Source organism: Macrobrachium nipponense, chromosome 13 (assembly GCF_015104395.2).
Source record: "Macrobrachium nipponense isolate FS-2020 chromosome 13, ASM1510439v2, whole genome shotgun sequence".
NCBI lineage: Eukaryota > Metazoa > Arthropoda > Malacostraca > Decapoda > Palaemonidae > Macrobrachium > Macrobrachium nipponense.
This window is the reverse complement of record NC_087206.1, coordinates 56,505,234-56,522,511: the sequence shown is the minus strand read 5'-3', so window position 1 is coordinate 56,522,511 and position 17,278 is coordinate 56,505,234. Positions and strand designations below refer to the sequence as shown.

Sequence of the window (17,278 nt, the reverse complement as noted above, 5' to 3'; positions counted from 1 at the left end):
GGAAAACGTATATAAATATAATTTATGATAAAAACTTTGCGAAAATTACAAACAGTCACACTCAAACCCCTAATAAGAAACAAATCTACTAAAAATCAACTAAACCACCAAATCACAATAAAATTCTTATTAACAATGCCACACAAAGGACAGGATAGAATCTAAAGGAGCTCTTATTAAAAGTTGGAAGCTATGGTCTTCCCTTTCTTATGAACCAATCCAAATACATTACGCATCAGTTTATATATAAGTAGTACCTCAGGATACAAAATTAATCCGTTCTGAAGTGGCCTTCGTAACCTGATTTTTTCGTATCTTGAACCACATTTTACATGTAAATTGCCTAATTTGTTCCAAGCCCTACAAAAACACCCCAGTAAAGTTTATAATAAAGCTAAATTGGCCAATAAACAATGAAATACAACAATTTGGACCATTCAATACTTAACTTAAACTACGAGGGTAAGTCAATAAGTATCCGCACTCCAATTTTTTTATTTAATACAACAGCAATACAAAGTTTACAATAACATAATTTTTCAACATAGTTACCCTGCTTTTCAATGCACTTGGTCCATCGTTGCACTAGCTTTTCGATACCCTCAGAAAAAAACGTTTTCTGTTGAGCATTGAGCCACGTATGCACCGCTTCCTTCACCTGCTGATCTCCAGTAAAAAAAAAATTCAAGAGTCAACCCTCTGCAGGAAAAGTGATGCTCACAGTTTTTTGGGACTCACAAGGGCCAATTCTGGAACATCACCTGGAAACAGGGTCAACAGTAAACAGTGAACGCTACAGTGATAAGCTTATCAACAAGTTGAAGCCGGCAATTCGCAACAAACACCAAGGTCTATTGTCGGAAGGCATTCTTTTGTTGCATGACAACGCCCGTCCACATACCGCTGCCCACTCCATTAACACTCTTCAAGAACTTCATTTCGAGGTGTTGGAACATCCTGCATACAGTCCTGATCCCGCCCCGTCTGATTACCATCTGTTTGGTCCACTTAAAGATGCTTTAAGAGGCCGTCGTTTCGCCACCGATCAGCAGGTGAGGGAAGCGGTACATATGTGGCTCAATGCTCAACAGAAAACGTTTTTTTCTGAGGGTACCGAAAAGCTAGTGCAACGATGGACCAAGTGCATTGAAAAGCAGGGTGACTATGTTGAAAAATGATGTCATTGTAAACTTTGTATTGCTGTTGTATTAAATAAAAAAAATTGGAGTGCGGATACTTATTGACTTACCCTCATACATATACTACTAATATGTACTACATACATACCTGTAAATAAAGTGTATTAGTGTACATGGTAAAAGAAATACCGTACGTACATACGTATGTAGTAAAATGTGAAACCTTACCTTCCGAGTGAGGCGATCTTTGAAAGTGGTGACAGAGGAGGACAAATGGCAGAAAACATTAACACTCAACTTTACGAAACACATTAAAAAATGACAGGAAACATTAACACTAAACTTTACGAAACACATCAGCAAATGGCACAAAACGTTAACACTTTACAAAAAACTACCTGTAGTGTGTGCCGCGAAATTCGAATTTCTGTCGGGGACGACGGAGTCGATAGCTATGTATATATCTGACAGGTAAGTTGAATGTATGAAAACATTATTTTTTACTTTTTTATACTTAATGTTTTTTTTTTTTTTTTTTCAAAATTTCAATTTCTTTACCACTTTCAACTTTCTGTTTTTTCGTATCACTTGGATCTTCTGGTTTGCTTACTCCTACTAAAGGCCTCTTAAAAAAATTAAAAAAAATAACCTGTCCAAGGAAGATTGCTTCTGCCTGCTTTTCACAATGTTCCTGAAACGACTCAGGCAAACGTCATCGAACTGCGCAAGCATATGACCTGTGTAAGCCTTTTCGGGGTGTCTCTTTTCTACAAATGATTGCACCTTATGAAAAGCAGCTAGAGCAACCTTAATTTCTGCCATTGTCATAGGGTCCTCCTCCTCCTCCTTGCCTCTGCTAGAGAACTCTTCTTGAACCACGTATGTTGCATGGCCTCCAACTCCTTCAGGTCATCTTTCATAAGCTCCTCTTGGTGCTCCTTGAGAAGGTCATTGATGTCGTCCTCGTCGACGACCAGCCCCATGGACTTGCCGAGTGCAACGATCTTGTCAAAATCTGGTTGCGAAACAGTTTCAGGATCATCAACTATTTCTGAATCTGCATCAGCTTCGCCCACGTCGAATCCCTCGAAGTCTCGGGCGGATACGGCATCAGGCCAGAGTTTCCTCCACGAGGAATTCAAGGTTCGCCTCGAAACCTCCTGCCAAGCTTGATCGATGAGTCGGATGCATATCATAATGTCAAAATGCTCCTTCCAAAATTCACGCAAGGTGAACTTTGTGGTATCGGTGATGTCGAAACATCTCTTGAAAAGATGTTTCGTATACAGCTTCTTGAAGTTCGATATCACTTGCTGGTCCATGGGCTGGAGGAGAGGGGTGGTGTTAGGCGGAAGATAAAGAACCTTGATGAAGGAATACTCCGCTAGGATATCTTCCTCGAGGCCAGGAGAGTGAGCAGGGCCATTGTCCAACACCAGCAGGCATTTCAGAGGGAGGCACTTCTCTTCCGAGAATTTCTTCACTGTTGGGCCGTAACACACATTTATCCACTCGGTGAACAACAGTCTCGTTACCCAGGCTTTTGCATTAGCCCTTCCACATCACTGGAAGCTTCTCCCTTAGTACTTTGTGAGCCTTGAAGGCTCGAGGAGTCTCCGAATGATAGACAAGTAGGGGCTTCACCTTACAACCTCCCCTGGCGTTGGAACAAAGTGTGAGCGTAAGCCTGTCTTTCATAGGCTTATGCCCGGGTAGCTTCTTCTCTTCCTCCGAGATGTACGTCCGACGAGGCATTTTTTTCCAAAAAAAGGCCAGTCTCATCACAGTTGAAGACTTGCTGAGAACTGTAGCTTTCGTTGATCGCCATCTCGTCGAATGTCTTAATAAAGGCTTCGGCCGCTTTCGTGTCCGAGCTGGCCGCCTCCCCATGCTACACCACCGAATGGATACCAGTCCGGTTATGGAATTTTTCAAACCACCCAAGAGAAGCCTTGAAGTCTAGGGTTGGCGTCGATATCTCTTATCCTCCATCATCTTCGGCCTGGGCAATCAAATCGCCGAAAATAGCGCTGGCCTTCTGGCAAATTGTCGTCTCGGTTATTGTATCGCCAGCGATTTCTTTGTCTTTTATCCATACAAGAAGCAGCCTCTCCATCTCATCGTGCATGTGGCTCCTCTTGTTGGACAAAATAGTGATGCCCTTGGAAGGTGTAGCTGCTTTGATGGCTTCCCTCTGCTTAAGGATGGTGCCTATCGTCGACGGATTTTGGCCATATTCCTTAGCGATCACACTCAACCGCATGCCAGCCTCAAACTTTTTGATAATCTCCATTTTTGTTTCCATAGAAAGCATCCTCTTCTTTCTGTGAACTTCAGCAACTTTCTTGGGACCCATGACTACTATATGTAATTAAGTTATGTACTAATTAAGTTCTCACACAACACGATAAAGTACAAAGCGAAATCACTAACACGAGTTTATGTTAACAAAGGAAATCATATAGTATGTGAACCAGCGAATTCTGCGTGTGTACGATAACGATGCTGCTACGGAGTGCCCGAAGGACGCCTTTCATAGATGCACGATGGGAGAGATCCTGACCAATAGGAGAGCAGGATCTTACGGCCATGACTAGCATCAGGAACCAATGGGAGAGCGGGAGGATGGTGGTGAGTCTACTCATTTGGCGGCGCGCAAGTTTTAAAATTGTTCTCGGAGGCCTGGGCAAATCTCGGGACTTTACAGTAACAACCTTTCGTAACCTAAATTATTTTAGTATGCAGAGGCAAAAAATCTTTGTATTTGCTTACGTAAATTGAATTTTTGTAAGTTGGGACTTTCGTATGTCGAGGTTCCATTGTATGTACTCCAAACAGTATGATATGCCACCAGTCAGCCAATCAGAGTTAGCCCATTAACCCTTGATGCATGGATACTCTATGAGTAGTGTTAGCAGGTTTTGGGTGGTTGACGGATTCACTCATGGTGAGTAACAATATTATGTGCCATCTACTTGAGGGAATCGGGCAACTTTTAGACTGATTCAGATAAAGTGGGTGCTTCATGACAGAATTAGTTGCGTACCTGACTTCAAGGAGAGATGCACTGCTTCTTTCTCTCACATGATGTCTTATTATATATGTATTTGCTTATAAATATAACCACAGGTTGCTGTTGGTTTTAGTTCTTATCCCTTATGATACCTAGTATGTTAGGTGTAATTGTACTTTTGCAAATAAAAGTGCAAAGATATATTAGAAAAGACATGTACAATCCAAAAACGTTGCTACAACTTTGATCTCAATAAATTTGCATGATACTGAGTGAGCTTTAATTATAATTTTACAAAATAACATAAAATCATTTATTAGAAAAAATATGTATAACTTGGTAAAATTTATGACTATCTTGTAAATTAGTAATTTTCAACTTCTCATGGAAGATAGGGAAAAAAAAAATTTCTTGCACCATGAGCATTTGCATATATTCCTCTTTCCAGTGATGTGTTATTTTCTTAAATTGGTTGACCTCAAAGTTTCCCAGGCCTAGGGTGCTGCATATCAATTTTTTACCCGAGCTCCTAAGGGTTGAGTCATTCAAGTCAGTTAGTCGCAAATCATGCAGGTGGTAAAAAGTAGCATAAATCAATAGAGGCTCAATTATCTTCCAAGCAAATAATGGATCATATGTTTCAGCTGCATGAAACAAAGTCTGCTATAGATTATGCTGAAGGAAATACAAGTATTTATTTGGCTTAGAACCATTTCCTTCATATCCTGTAAGACTGGGACTTCTGAAAGTTGATAAGTATGCCCAATTCTTGGGCTAAAAGAATTGTCCTCTTGATGTCCTCCCTACACTTCTGCTCTGTCTGTGAGCGAAGAAGTTAATCATCCTGAAAAAGGGATATGTTTATTTCTTCATGTCTAGACAAAGAGGAGCTCTTGCGTGCTATCACAGCCGATCCAAGGAGAGATGTTCCTGGGAATTCCAAAAACTGCAAGACAGTTTCTTTGGTTCCCAAAATCTTGTGCATGGCACTGTGAGAAAGTGAACTGAGTCTGATGCAGGCCTTTTCCATTGCTGCAATTCACCCCTCAAGCACCACTGGCGCCTATTCTTACACCTCAGAACTTGAGGACAGCCTGTGGACTTCCTTTTGGATGCCCTACCAGTGGCTATCCTTTGTCATAACCTAAGATGCAACAGGCCCGAATGAGGTGACAACTGTCTGTGGACACTCCCCACTGACCTCCCTACAGCCTCTGGTATGACTGTTTCCAGATGCAGAGAAGTACACCAGTGATCTTTGCCTAGGAGCAACAGCTACTCTTTCTACAAACAACACCATTTTAGTATTAAAGACTTCATTAATCTTCAATTTGAGGTGGCAAGGGGTTCCGGGGTCAGAAGTGGGGGAGCTGGGTATAGGAACGGGTAAATTAGTCGGAGAAATGGGAAAGGGCGACAAAGCAGGAACTAAATTATCTACAGACTTAGTAGAACTATCTAATATCTTAGATCCTACCGTCTTAAGAGTTGGCTCTAGCAGCCGCCTTATGTCTCCTCTCTCTATCCAATTTAGGTAAGTGAGAAGCTGGCAATTTCCAATTTCTGCATCCCAACCTTCACATTCATTGCAAGTCTTGTTGCTAGAACACTCTTGTCCCTTGGAATCAAAGCACAAAGTGTGCAAGTCATACTTCTCTTTTATCATTTGTGTATTACAGCCTTTGCTGTAAAACCTTACGCTAACAGAGCTTGTGTAAGACATATTGAATTGAGTCAAAATTAAGTCAAATACCATTACACTAATTGTCAAATACTGTCTCTAAACAGAAAACTAATCCAAAAAACATAATATAGTACAAAACCTTAGGCTACCAGTGCTTCACCAAACCATATGTAAGAAAAGTCAACGAAAAGGGATTTTGACGTAGGAAAAATCTATTTCTGGGTGATTGGCTCGTGTCGCCCTATGAAACCCACCCTGTTTTCTTTTACCCACCCTGCAGGACAAGATGTTCATAGATTAAGGATGACCGCTAGGGGCGCTGCTGTCCGTGGCATCAGTAGTAGTAGCGGCCGCATCACCCTTTAGTATCAGCTCTCTCTGGTGGGGATTTTATGTTGGAAGGTCTAAATGGTGAATGACTCGTGGTAGTGATCCCACTCGCCTATATTCACATACCGACACTTCTTTTATAGAGTGAGCGAGTCAGTTTTACTGACATTTTCTTAATTTTGTTTTTTCTCTGGTAATTTTAGATTAATTTTGCCTAGAAATAATGATCTTAAGGATATTTCATAGGGCGACACGAGCCAATCACCCAGAAATAGATTTTTCCTACGTCAAAATCCCTTTTCTGGGCTCAGCTCGTGTCGGCCTATGAAATAGTACCAGAGAAACAGACAAGATGGGAATAAGGACAAATGAAAACCAGTAGTAAAAAGAAATATATAATATAAGTGAATCAGGGACATTACAGTATACAAACAAAGTACTTAAAGCTAACTTATCTTAAACAATGGTATGATAAAGAAAGCAATTAATATAAAGTACTTAAAATTAACTTATATTAAACATAGTAACATATAATAATGTAATGGCAAAACAATAGAATGATTCACTTAAACAAGATATTTACAAAATATACAAACACATTGTGTTCTACCCTAGCATAAAAATAAGGGTAGAAACACTGAAGTACAATATATGTACATAACGTGGATGTCCCTAGCAAAAAAATAAGGGACAATCCACCAATATGATTCTAGCGGCTAAGGCTAGAGTATTCCGAGTAGCATGGCAATAGGGTGAGGCATGTTGGACGAGGTAGGTAGAAAGGAGACCTGGATCTATACTACAACTACTATACAGTATCAGGAGAAACAATGTTTCCTGCTGCTACTGCAGAAAATTTTAAAGATTCCAAGGACTTTAGGTAATGATGTTTAAAGACTGTCGGTGATTTCCATCCAGTATACTTTTTAAGATCCTCAAAGTTCATATGTTGGAAGTAATTAATTGAGGTGGCTACTCCTCTGATGTCATGTGCTTTTGGAAATGAATCAGGATTGGCTTGTTTAATGAAGTAAAGGATCTGTTGTCTGATTCCTTTTACTGATAAAGTACCACCTTTTTCTCTCATAAAGAGAGAACCTGAGGATCTTGAGGATGTACGAGATAGAAAGGCTCTTAAAGTTGATACTGGGCAGAGAGAAGGATCTTGCGGAAGTGGGATGACTTTCCAAGGAGCCCACCTTGCAAGGGGATCCTCATTTTTAGCCAAAAAGCTACGATCCGGGGCAAGTAGAACTTCTCCTGAGGGGAGGAATTCCACATGACCCGCATCTCTGGATAGAGCCGACAGTTCTGAAATTCTGGCTCCTGAAGCCAGGCTTAATAAGAATAACGTCTTTCTAAGAAGCATTATGAATGTGCAAGACGATTGTCAGTATCTGAGGCTAGTTTGAGGACATCATTTAAGAACCATGAAACTGCAGTAGGCCTTTGAGAAGGTCTAAGTCTAGCACAGGCTTTGGGAATAGACGTAAAGTAAGATTCTGTTAGGTCTATCTGGAAACCCAACTGAAAGATTTTCTTCAAAGCCGATTTATGAGTAGTAATAGTGCTAGCTGCTAAGCCTTTTTCAAACAAGGACCTGAAAAAGGATATAGCTAAGTTAACTGTCATGGTTGTAGTGTTTGATTCTTTCAGGAAGGATGCTAATTTTTTAACAGCTGAGTCATATTGTCTAATAGTTGACTCTCTTCTATCTGATTCTAGGAAGAGGATGTTTTGTGGATCAATGTTAGCATCTTTGTTAGCCGCAAACTTCATGAAGTCCATAAAGTTAGGGTCTGAAGAATTCCTGAGGAAGCGAACACAGTCCTCATTTGTACTGATTGCGACAGCTTGGGATTGGGAATCCGTTGAGGTCGGAGACCCAATTCCAGAAGCAGGGGATACCAGTTGCTTTTTGGCCAGTCTGGAGCAATCAGAGCTACTAGTCCCTTGAAAGTCCTCAGCTTGCTCAAGACTTTCAAAAGAAGATTCACTGGAGGAAAAACATAAATTTTCCTCCATTGATTCCAATCTAACGACAGGGCGTCCGTGGCATAAGCCAGAGGGTCCAGGTTGGGGGCCACATAGCAAGGGAGCTTGTGGTTCGCTTGTGAGGCGAAGAGATCTACTTGGAGACCTGGGACTCTCCGGCATATCCACTGGAATGACCCGTCGTCCAGGGACCATTCTGATTCCAGAGGGACTGACCGGGACAAAGCGTCTGCTATCACATTTCTTACCCCCGCCAGGTGAGTGGCGGACAGATGCCATCTGTGTTTGTCTGCTAGCGCAAAGATAGCTATCATGACATGATTTACGTGTTTGGATTTGGACCCTCCTCTGTTGATGCAATGTACTACCACTGCACTGTCCAAAACTAGTCTTAGATGAGACTTCTTCGGGGGAAGGAGTCTCTTCAGGGTAAGAAATACTGCCATTGCTTCCAGGACGTTTATGTGAAGCTGGCGGAACTGAACTGACCAAGTCCCCTGAACTTGCTTGAATTGAGAATATCCCCCCCCATCCGAACAGGGAGGCATCCGTGTGAATGGTTAACACTGGAAGGGGATATTGAAGGGGTACTAATTTGGCAAGGTTCTTCACTTTTGTCCATGGACGTAGCTGATTGCGAAGGATCTGTGGAATTATTGACAACTTGTCTCGAGATTTGGCATTTGCTCTCGATCGCCAAACTCGATTATATCTTTCAGCCTTGCTTTTCAGGAGGATGTCTGTCACTGAGGCAAACTGAAGGGAACCTAGGATTCTTTCCTGGTTTCTCCTTGATGTTTGTTTGCATTTGAGAAATTGTTTCACAGACTTGGCTATTTCTTTCCTTTTGACCACCGGAATTGACAGATTGTGGGAAGACAAATCCCATTGGATTCCTAGCCACTGAAAACGAGACTCTGGAGTAAGTCTGGATTTCGTTTTGTTTATCTGGAACCCCAGATGTTCCAGAAATTGAACTACCTTTTTTGTGGCTTTGAGACATTCCTCGACCGTTGGTGCCCAGATCAACCAATCGTCGAGGTATGCTGCTACCATTATCCCTTGAGTTCTCAAACTACCACTTCTGCTATTTTCGTGAATACCCTGGGGGCTACATTCAGACCAAAGGGCATCACTTTGAATGAGAACGTCTGATTTCCTAGTTTGAAGCCTAGGAATGGACGGAAGTGCCTGGCTATAGGGATATGATAGTATGCGTCTGTAAGATCGATGGAGGATGTGACGGCTCCACGGGGAAGTAAGGTCCGTACCTGCGAGATGGTGAGCATTTTGAACTTGTCGCAACGAATGAAAGAGTTTAGCTTTGACAAGTCTAAGATTACCCTTCTTTTTGTTGAGCCTTTCTTTGGCACGCTGAATAAGCGACCTTGAAATTTTAGATGCTTGACTCTCGCAATAGCTCCTTTCTGAAGGAGTTCCTCCGCATAATCTGTCAATTCCTTTGATGGTTCCTGATAGAATGATTTGATTGGAGGGGGATCTTTGATCCAACTCCAACCCAATCCTTTGGACACGATGCTCTGTGCCCATTTGCTGAACCCCCACCTGTGACGGAAGAGGAACAGCCTCCCTCCTACCTGGGGAGCCTCACTGTTGTTGGGCGGGTTGACCTCCGCGCCCTCCTCTGAATTGTCTACCTCTTGCAGCTCTCCCTGTGCCACGCTGGTGAAAGTGGCCCCTCGCCCTGCTACCCCTAGAGAACCTATTAAAGGCTGGGTAGGCCTGGCTTTCGTACATAGAGTTGAAGGCCGGCGAGACTGCGTAGGAGGTTGACGGTTGAGACTGAGGAGACAACAGGAGGATGGGTTGAGCCTGTTTTGAAGTAGACGGCTGTCCCTGTTGAGTAACTGGGACGGCCTGAACAAACTGCTGTTGCTGCTGTTGCTTCTGGTAAGGCTGGAACCTTCTTCCTGTCTTCTTCAGCTTCTTCCCAGCAGTAGGGGCGGTCTCTTGCTTCTTCTTGGAAGAGATGCCCCACCTAGCCCTAAGGCTCTGGTTGAGCCTAGCAGCCTCGTGGTGCACCTCGTTCACAGAGGACTCTGGGAAGAGGTCCGCACCCCACATGCTGGAAGCCAGGAGTCTATTAGGCTCATGCCTGATAGTGGCCTCCTGCAAGACGTGCTTTCGGCAGTTCCTCCTAGCTTGGAAGAAGTCGAAAGCATCAGCTTGTACTGTCTGGAGCTGAGATTTGGCCAGAATCTTGAATAAAGGTTCTGTGCCATAAGACAGGGCAGCCATTTCTGTGATGATTAGGGAGTTAAGGGACCTCCCAAATCTAGTTCGAGCATCGAACTCAGCCTGAATCAGGGTATCAGGCAGCCTTGGAAGCTTCTCGCCAAACTGGTCCATTGCGCAGTCTGGCTTAAGCTTACCAATCGAGAACGTGGCAGGCAAGTTCTCCCACAATTCTCCAAAGGCTGGGAAGAGCGGAGAAGTAGACTCCGCTTCCCTCAGCTGTGGCATGGGCTCATCCTTGAGGACTGCCTGAAGAGTCGCTTCCACTATTTTGGTAGCGAACGGAAGAGAAGCCTCCTCTTACGTCGCGAAAATAGTGAAAGGACTCTTGAAAGCTTGGAGCTTAGTGTTAGTACACTCCCAATCCTCTAGGCAGTGAACCCATTCCCGCTGTGCGTGCTCCCTACTATACAGCACGTTCTCTCGGGAAATCTTGTCCTCTCTAGTGAGAGCAGCCACGGTCAGCCTAGCATACCCAATGAAAGGCTGAGTCAGTCCAGGAGGATAGAACTCGAAGTCCTCAATTCTTCGAGTTCCACACTCCGGGATAGAGATCATGCCGTCCTTAAATGGAGCATAAGCGGCCACTCTCCATGGGTTATCCATGGAGAAGGCTGGTAGGGATTCGTAGGGAGGTAACTGCAGAATGCCAGTACCTGCTACGGGGGAGCTTGGCTGAGGAACCTGAGAAAGTCCAGCAAAACGGTCCTCTTGTTCTCTAACTTTGTTAGAGAGATCCTGAATGGATTGGCCAGACTGATTGATGGTGTTTGACAGCTGCGCAAACATCTGTTCAAACCTAGACCCGAGGGCGGACATCCTCGAGCCAACCATCTCTCCCACTTGCTGCATCACCACTGCCGAAAAAGGGTTGGTGGGATCAAAGGAGCTTGGTCCCGCCACCCCAACAGGAGTTACCGGAGTGGATGCGGTGGATGCCGGAGAAGGCGTTGGCTCGGCTGGAGCGCGAGCCTTCTCCTTAGAAGCCTTGCTTCTAGAGCTCTTAGAGTAAGAAGAGCTCGGCTTTGCCTTCACCGCGTCAGCGTAGGAAGTCGTAGACTTCTTAGCTGAAGAAGACGACGACTTCTTAGTGAAGTCGTTCTTATGGAGGGTCTTCTGTTCTCTCTGTCCCTTCACCTTCGGGGGTACAGAAAGAGCGGGAGAGCGGGCAGGGATCTCAGATCCCGTAAAGCCTTGGAAAGAAGCAGTAGAAAGGACAGGAGAAGAAGATCCAGGAGCGCCCAAGGAAAGACCTTGGGCGCCCGACACACCTACCTTAACCAACAAATCCTCTGCCCCTACCGCCATAGGCTCGATGTTCAGGTCCAGGTTAGCCACATCTGGGACCGGCTCCTGCGTGGAGACGGACCCGAACGCCTGCTGCACCTGCTGTATCGAAGCTATGAGAGGGGCTGCCGAGATGGGGTCAACATAGCCGGTCGACTTGCCACCGGGGAAGATCTGAACGGCCAGCTTCTTGTCGAGAATGTACGGCTGGCCCTTGGCGGCGTTCTTCCCGAAGCCGCCCACCCAAGCCTTCAGGGTTGCCAAGGCGACTTCCTTCACGGCGGCAGCCTGAAAGAGAAGGCGAAATGAAGCTTCTAGCGGCGGAGACAGGGTTGTACAAAGCTTAAAACTAAGTGTTATTAGTGATACGACCAAGAAGTCTAAGAGTAGACTTACCCCACCCAACAGCTGACTAACAAGGTCGTAGCAGATGGTGCAAGCTTCTGGGTGCCAGACGATCAGACCATTGTGGGTGGTGGCACACGGGGCGTGAGTCCTACACTCCTCATGGGCGCAGGGGTCGTAGAGTGTCGCGTTGCAACCCAGGACCTGACAGTTGGTAGCCTGTAAGTGGAGAGATACATAAGTAGCAGGTGCACACTTACAGCCTAACAATTGCTCCGCTGCATGCCGGAGCGTGAAAGTTAGATTAAACCAGAGCCCCGCCATAATACGTGTGGTAACTAGGCGGTTGGAGTTGTCTAAGGCTATGCCGGAGACAGGAGAAAGATTCCAACCAGGGGTGGTGAGGAGCCATGAAACCATGACGGACAACGACGGAGATGGTACACATAAATAAATTAAAACTAAAATTCACCGTAATATTAGGGTATATCCCAATATATATAATATAATGAAGTATAAATTTTTTCCGTCTCCTAGAAAGTGCCTGGTAAGAGCGAGCTCTCCTCCGGTAGCTGAAAAAAGGATATAGTAGGCAAGCGACAGACCACTAGTAATGTCCACCCCGCCCGCTGGCGGAGAGCCAGACGAACCTATAACCAAAGGGGCCCCCAGCTTCATCGGAGGCTCCGTTCATTACAGTAGGGGAAGGGTGGGACTGAGCAATGGGGGGGGGGGGGGGGGGGGGGGGGGGGGGGGGTCCCGGCGTAACACGGCGGGAGAGAGAGAGAGGGGGGGTGGCCTACCCCTCCCCGTCCCTACAGCTACCCGCTCGGTGACCCGGTACCCGAGACAAGTGGTCGCCCTGTACCCCAGCTGGGAGGGAGCTCCTGGCCTCCTCAGAGAGAGAGGGAGGAAGCTACTGTGGTTGTCATGGCAACCAAGGAGTCCCCAGACCCCTCCCTATACCTGGTAGGGAGGGAAGGGGAAGGGTAAGGTGCTATGGGACACGTGATCGCAGGTGGCCTAAGCAGCGATAGCAACATAACCATGGAGGGGCCACGTGAACCAGGCTGTACCAACACATGGTACATGCACCTAGGCTAGCCTAACACCCTAAATAACACTGATAATACATTGTAAAGAGGGAAAAGACACTTTAGTAAAAGAGAAAGAAGCCCAGGAAGAGGCAAGCTGTTCCGAAGAACAGTTGACTACTCGGAGCCAGCGGTAGCCGATGAAGAGCAAGAGCCGGGATGCTGGGCCAGAAACACGGTATAGCCCTAAATACCAAACTAAGAGAAATGGTAAAAGGGCTGTCCTAGCTATAAAAACGATGTAATAAACGATGAACGTAAAATAGTAAGCCCAGAAGTAGATGTCCCAGTATGGGAGACCGGGAAATCTTAACACGAGGCGGCATGCAGCCGCCACGAGTCAACCGGGAGACCGTATATGACCTATTAAGAAGGAAAATACTGGTCCCTGGAAGACTAAAAAACAGTAAAATACTACTTATGAGGCACTTAACTTAGCCGATGCGATAGCTGCACGTTCCATCGTAATGACGAGGTAAAATACGAAAAACACAACACGAGAGAAAAAAGCACTCAAGCGCTGCAAAGCTAATGATTAAGGATGACCGCTAGGGGCGCTGCTGTCCGTGGCGTCAGTAGTAGTAGTAGTAGCGGCCGCATCACCCTTTAGTATCAGCTCTCTCTGGTGGGGATTTTATATTGGAAGGTCTAAATGGTGAATGACTCGTGGTAGTGATCCCACTCGCCTATATTCACATACCGACACTTCTTTTATAGAGTGAGCGAGTCAGTTTTACTGACATTTTCTTAATTTTGTTTTTTCTCTGGTAATTTTAGATTAATTTTGCCTAGAAATAATGATCTTAAGGATATTTCATAGGCCGACACGAGCTGAGCCCAGAAATACAAACTTAAGCTGACTGCGCACAACTGAACTATGGTCGAGAGCTTGCAGGAAACAACTGACTACTTGCTGGGGCTGTCCCTATCTTACCAACACAGACACTAGTGCTACCGTGATTCTCAAATTTTGTAAGCTGCCAACAAGTGAAACTGTTACATATACAAAAAAACAAGTTCACACATACTTCTTATTCTTTGCTACCAACCCTTAAGGTAATGTCGGTGATATGGACAGAGAGAGAGAAGTCCGCTCCAAGTTTCGATATTATGATAAACAAAAAGAATTCAACACCAACAGTTGAAACTGGGGATACGAATATAGAAAGATACACAAACACAACAAAGGTTTATTTACAAACTTACTAACAAAGATAAATGCAGAATGGTATCTCCTATTTACATAAAAAAGGTAAAATCTTACAATGCGTGAACTGGGGAAACGGTGGGATAATGAAAGTACTTGCCAGCCAGGTTTGTGACTCGAAGCGATGGCTTCACAAAAGGAGAACTGCAATTGCAGACGACTTCTTGACTCCGTATTGCAGAAAATACTGTCTATTCTTGATACTCGAAGGGCAAGAACTTCTCAAAACCTCTTGCAGAACGTTTCTTCTCTGAAGTCTTGCTCCTGATGACGACTTGACCAGAATTCGACCAATTCTCGGGCGCCTTTTCCTCTCTGATCCCTCGTATGTTCCTTCTTCTCTTATCTCTCTCGGATGATCTCTGATCTCTGCTGCTGAGCTCTCACTGATCAGATCTGTGACTCTCTCTGATGATGATCTGCCTTCTCCTACTTCGTCAGTCGTATTTATAAGGTATTCTGGGGGCGGGGCTCACCAGCGAATGTCACAGGCTTCCGAGATTACCGGAACTTCTTAGAAGGATCTGGACGAAGTATTACATCAGAAATCATGGCGTTCCTCACGTCACGTCGGCGCCTGTCAAGTTCCACAACCCTCCCGCCAATTCTAGAACCATCATGAGAACAGGCACCTCCAACACACGCGCGAAAGCCTCCTTGCTGTAGAACTTCTCGAAGATGCGTTTTCCTTTCCTTTATCTTTCTTTGCTATAAAGCAATTACCATGACAAGTCCCCCCCAAAAAGAGAGAAAAATGAAATCAACTGATTTCATTTTTTTCTAAAGAGAAACAAGAATTAAACAGCAGGGGAACAATTCTGAATAAAGCTTTAATACTTCTCCATTCACTCAACCACTCGTGCCTAAATAGAAAACGGTCATTAGGCTACTCATTCTGGAAAAATCTCCAGAGGCTACCTGCTATAACATTAGGCTACTCATTCTGGAAAAATCTCCAGAGGCTACCTGCTATAACATTAGGCTACTCATTCTGGAAAAATCTCCAGAGGCTACCTGCTATAACATTATCCTTCTCTCTTACTTTTTCCGTTTTCTGAACTGCTTAAAACTTTGAAATACTAAAACACCTCTTGCGTTTTCTCAAAACTAATTTCTCTTTGTAACACTGTCACATCGGGCGGAGGCCACGGCACGGGGCGTTCTTTATAATTCTTAATCAAGTTTACATGCATACACTTCGCTCTACTTTTACCCATATCAATTACATAATGTATATTTCCCCTCTCCTCTAACACTGCAAAAGGACCTTCAAACTTATAAGGTAAAGAGGAACCTTCTTTCTGGACTAGTAATAAAACTTCATCTCTTACACAGAAATTTGTCTCTTTCACTTGTTGCCAAGCACTTCTGTTCTCTTCCGCTAGTTGCCAAGCACTCCTTAAATTGTTTTTATAATACTCTAGATTAGTTGTGCAATCTTCTCTACCCTTACATACAGACGAAGGTCCGACCATATTGTTAACTACATTCTCAAAAGATTCGCCTACTGAAGGAATACTACACAACGGAGCTCTGGGAATTACTTGATTCAGTTTCCCGGCAACTTGGCATTCGTGACAGCTTAAAATATACCTCTTCACGTCACTCTTCATTTTAGCATTTTTAGACCAAAAGTACGCCCTACTAATACACCTGAAAGTTTTATTTACTCCTAAATGTCCTTGCTCATCATGTGCTAACTTCAAAACTAGCTCACGAAGCTTCCAAGGAACCGCTAATTGTTCTGTGATTTCCCCTTTACAACCTGACTTAGGACGAACATAACTACACAAAACTTCGTCCTTTAGACAAAAAGTTTCCTTACACACATCATCAAGATCATCATCCAGCTCACATTGAAAAATTCGGGTTAGTGCCCCATCCTCTCTCTGCAACTTGACTAGCTCATCCTTATCCAAAAGGTTAGTAGTGTCTAATTCATCACCGTAACTAGTACTAGATACCGGTATATTTACTACGTTACCCTCGACAGCTACACCTTCCGTTTGGCTATCATTGTCAACATTGATAGAGTCCGGTCTCTCAGCCACACTCATGCCAAGATCAACACCGCCACCTCTATCACACTCGTTCAAATCCACGAACTCACTCTCGTTCGAATCCACGAACAAATTATGACCGTAGTCTACGTCTGTATCTAAACCTGATCTAGTTACATACTACCATTTCAGGCACTGGAATATCCCTCACAACAGGATTCACATTCTTGGATAAAGCTAAGTCATTACCGACAATAATGTCAACACCATCAACGGGCAAACTGTCAACGACTGCAAGTTTCACTTCTCCTGACACTACCTGACTTTCTAAATTCAACTTCAACAAAGGACAAAGAACACAATGTTAGGAAATCCACCTAACGTGACTTTTCTTCCATGTTGATTTCTGCCCTTTTTTGTTTGGCACACTCTCTCTCCTAACCAGTGAGACAGCAGCTCCTGTGTCTCGAAGCAAGACTACTTCTCTCGAACACACTCCTCCAAGAGAGGAAACTACACCTTCTGACAGAAATTCACCAAAAAATTTCCTAGTTTCTCTCATCACATCATTCCTACTTGACGAAAGTTTAACTAGAGACACTGGTTTCTTACCGTCCTTCCTTTCTACTGCACAAATTCTCGCTAAATGCCCTTTCCCATTACATCGGAAACAAGTAATTCTGAGCCACTAGATGCCATTTTACTCTTACAAACCTTAGACGTATGACCAGGTTTTTTGCATGCATAACAGGAATAGTCACTTTTACTTCCATTGCTATAACTAGAACTGAAACCTTTACTGCTTTGTACTCCACCAGATGAAGGCTCATTTCGTTTCTTACTAACACTCAAATTATGAGTTAGACTATATTCGTCAGCTAACCTAGTTGCTCCTTGCTCCTGCGAAAGAAATATTCTCGCCTATCTT

At 44.2% G+C, this 17,278-nt stretch overlaps 1 protein-coding gene across 1 annotated transcript in view; it reads right to left on the bottom strand.

Annotated features, from left to right (window-relative positions):
• LOC135225796 (uncharacterized) overlaps nt 1-17,278 on the bottom strand; it is a 205,054-nt gene that overhangs the window by 69,496 nt on the left and 118,280 nt on the right. The window lies entirely within an intron of this gene.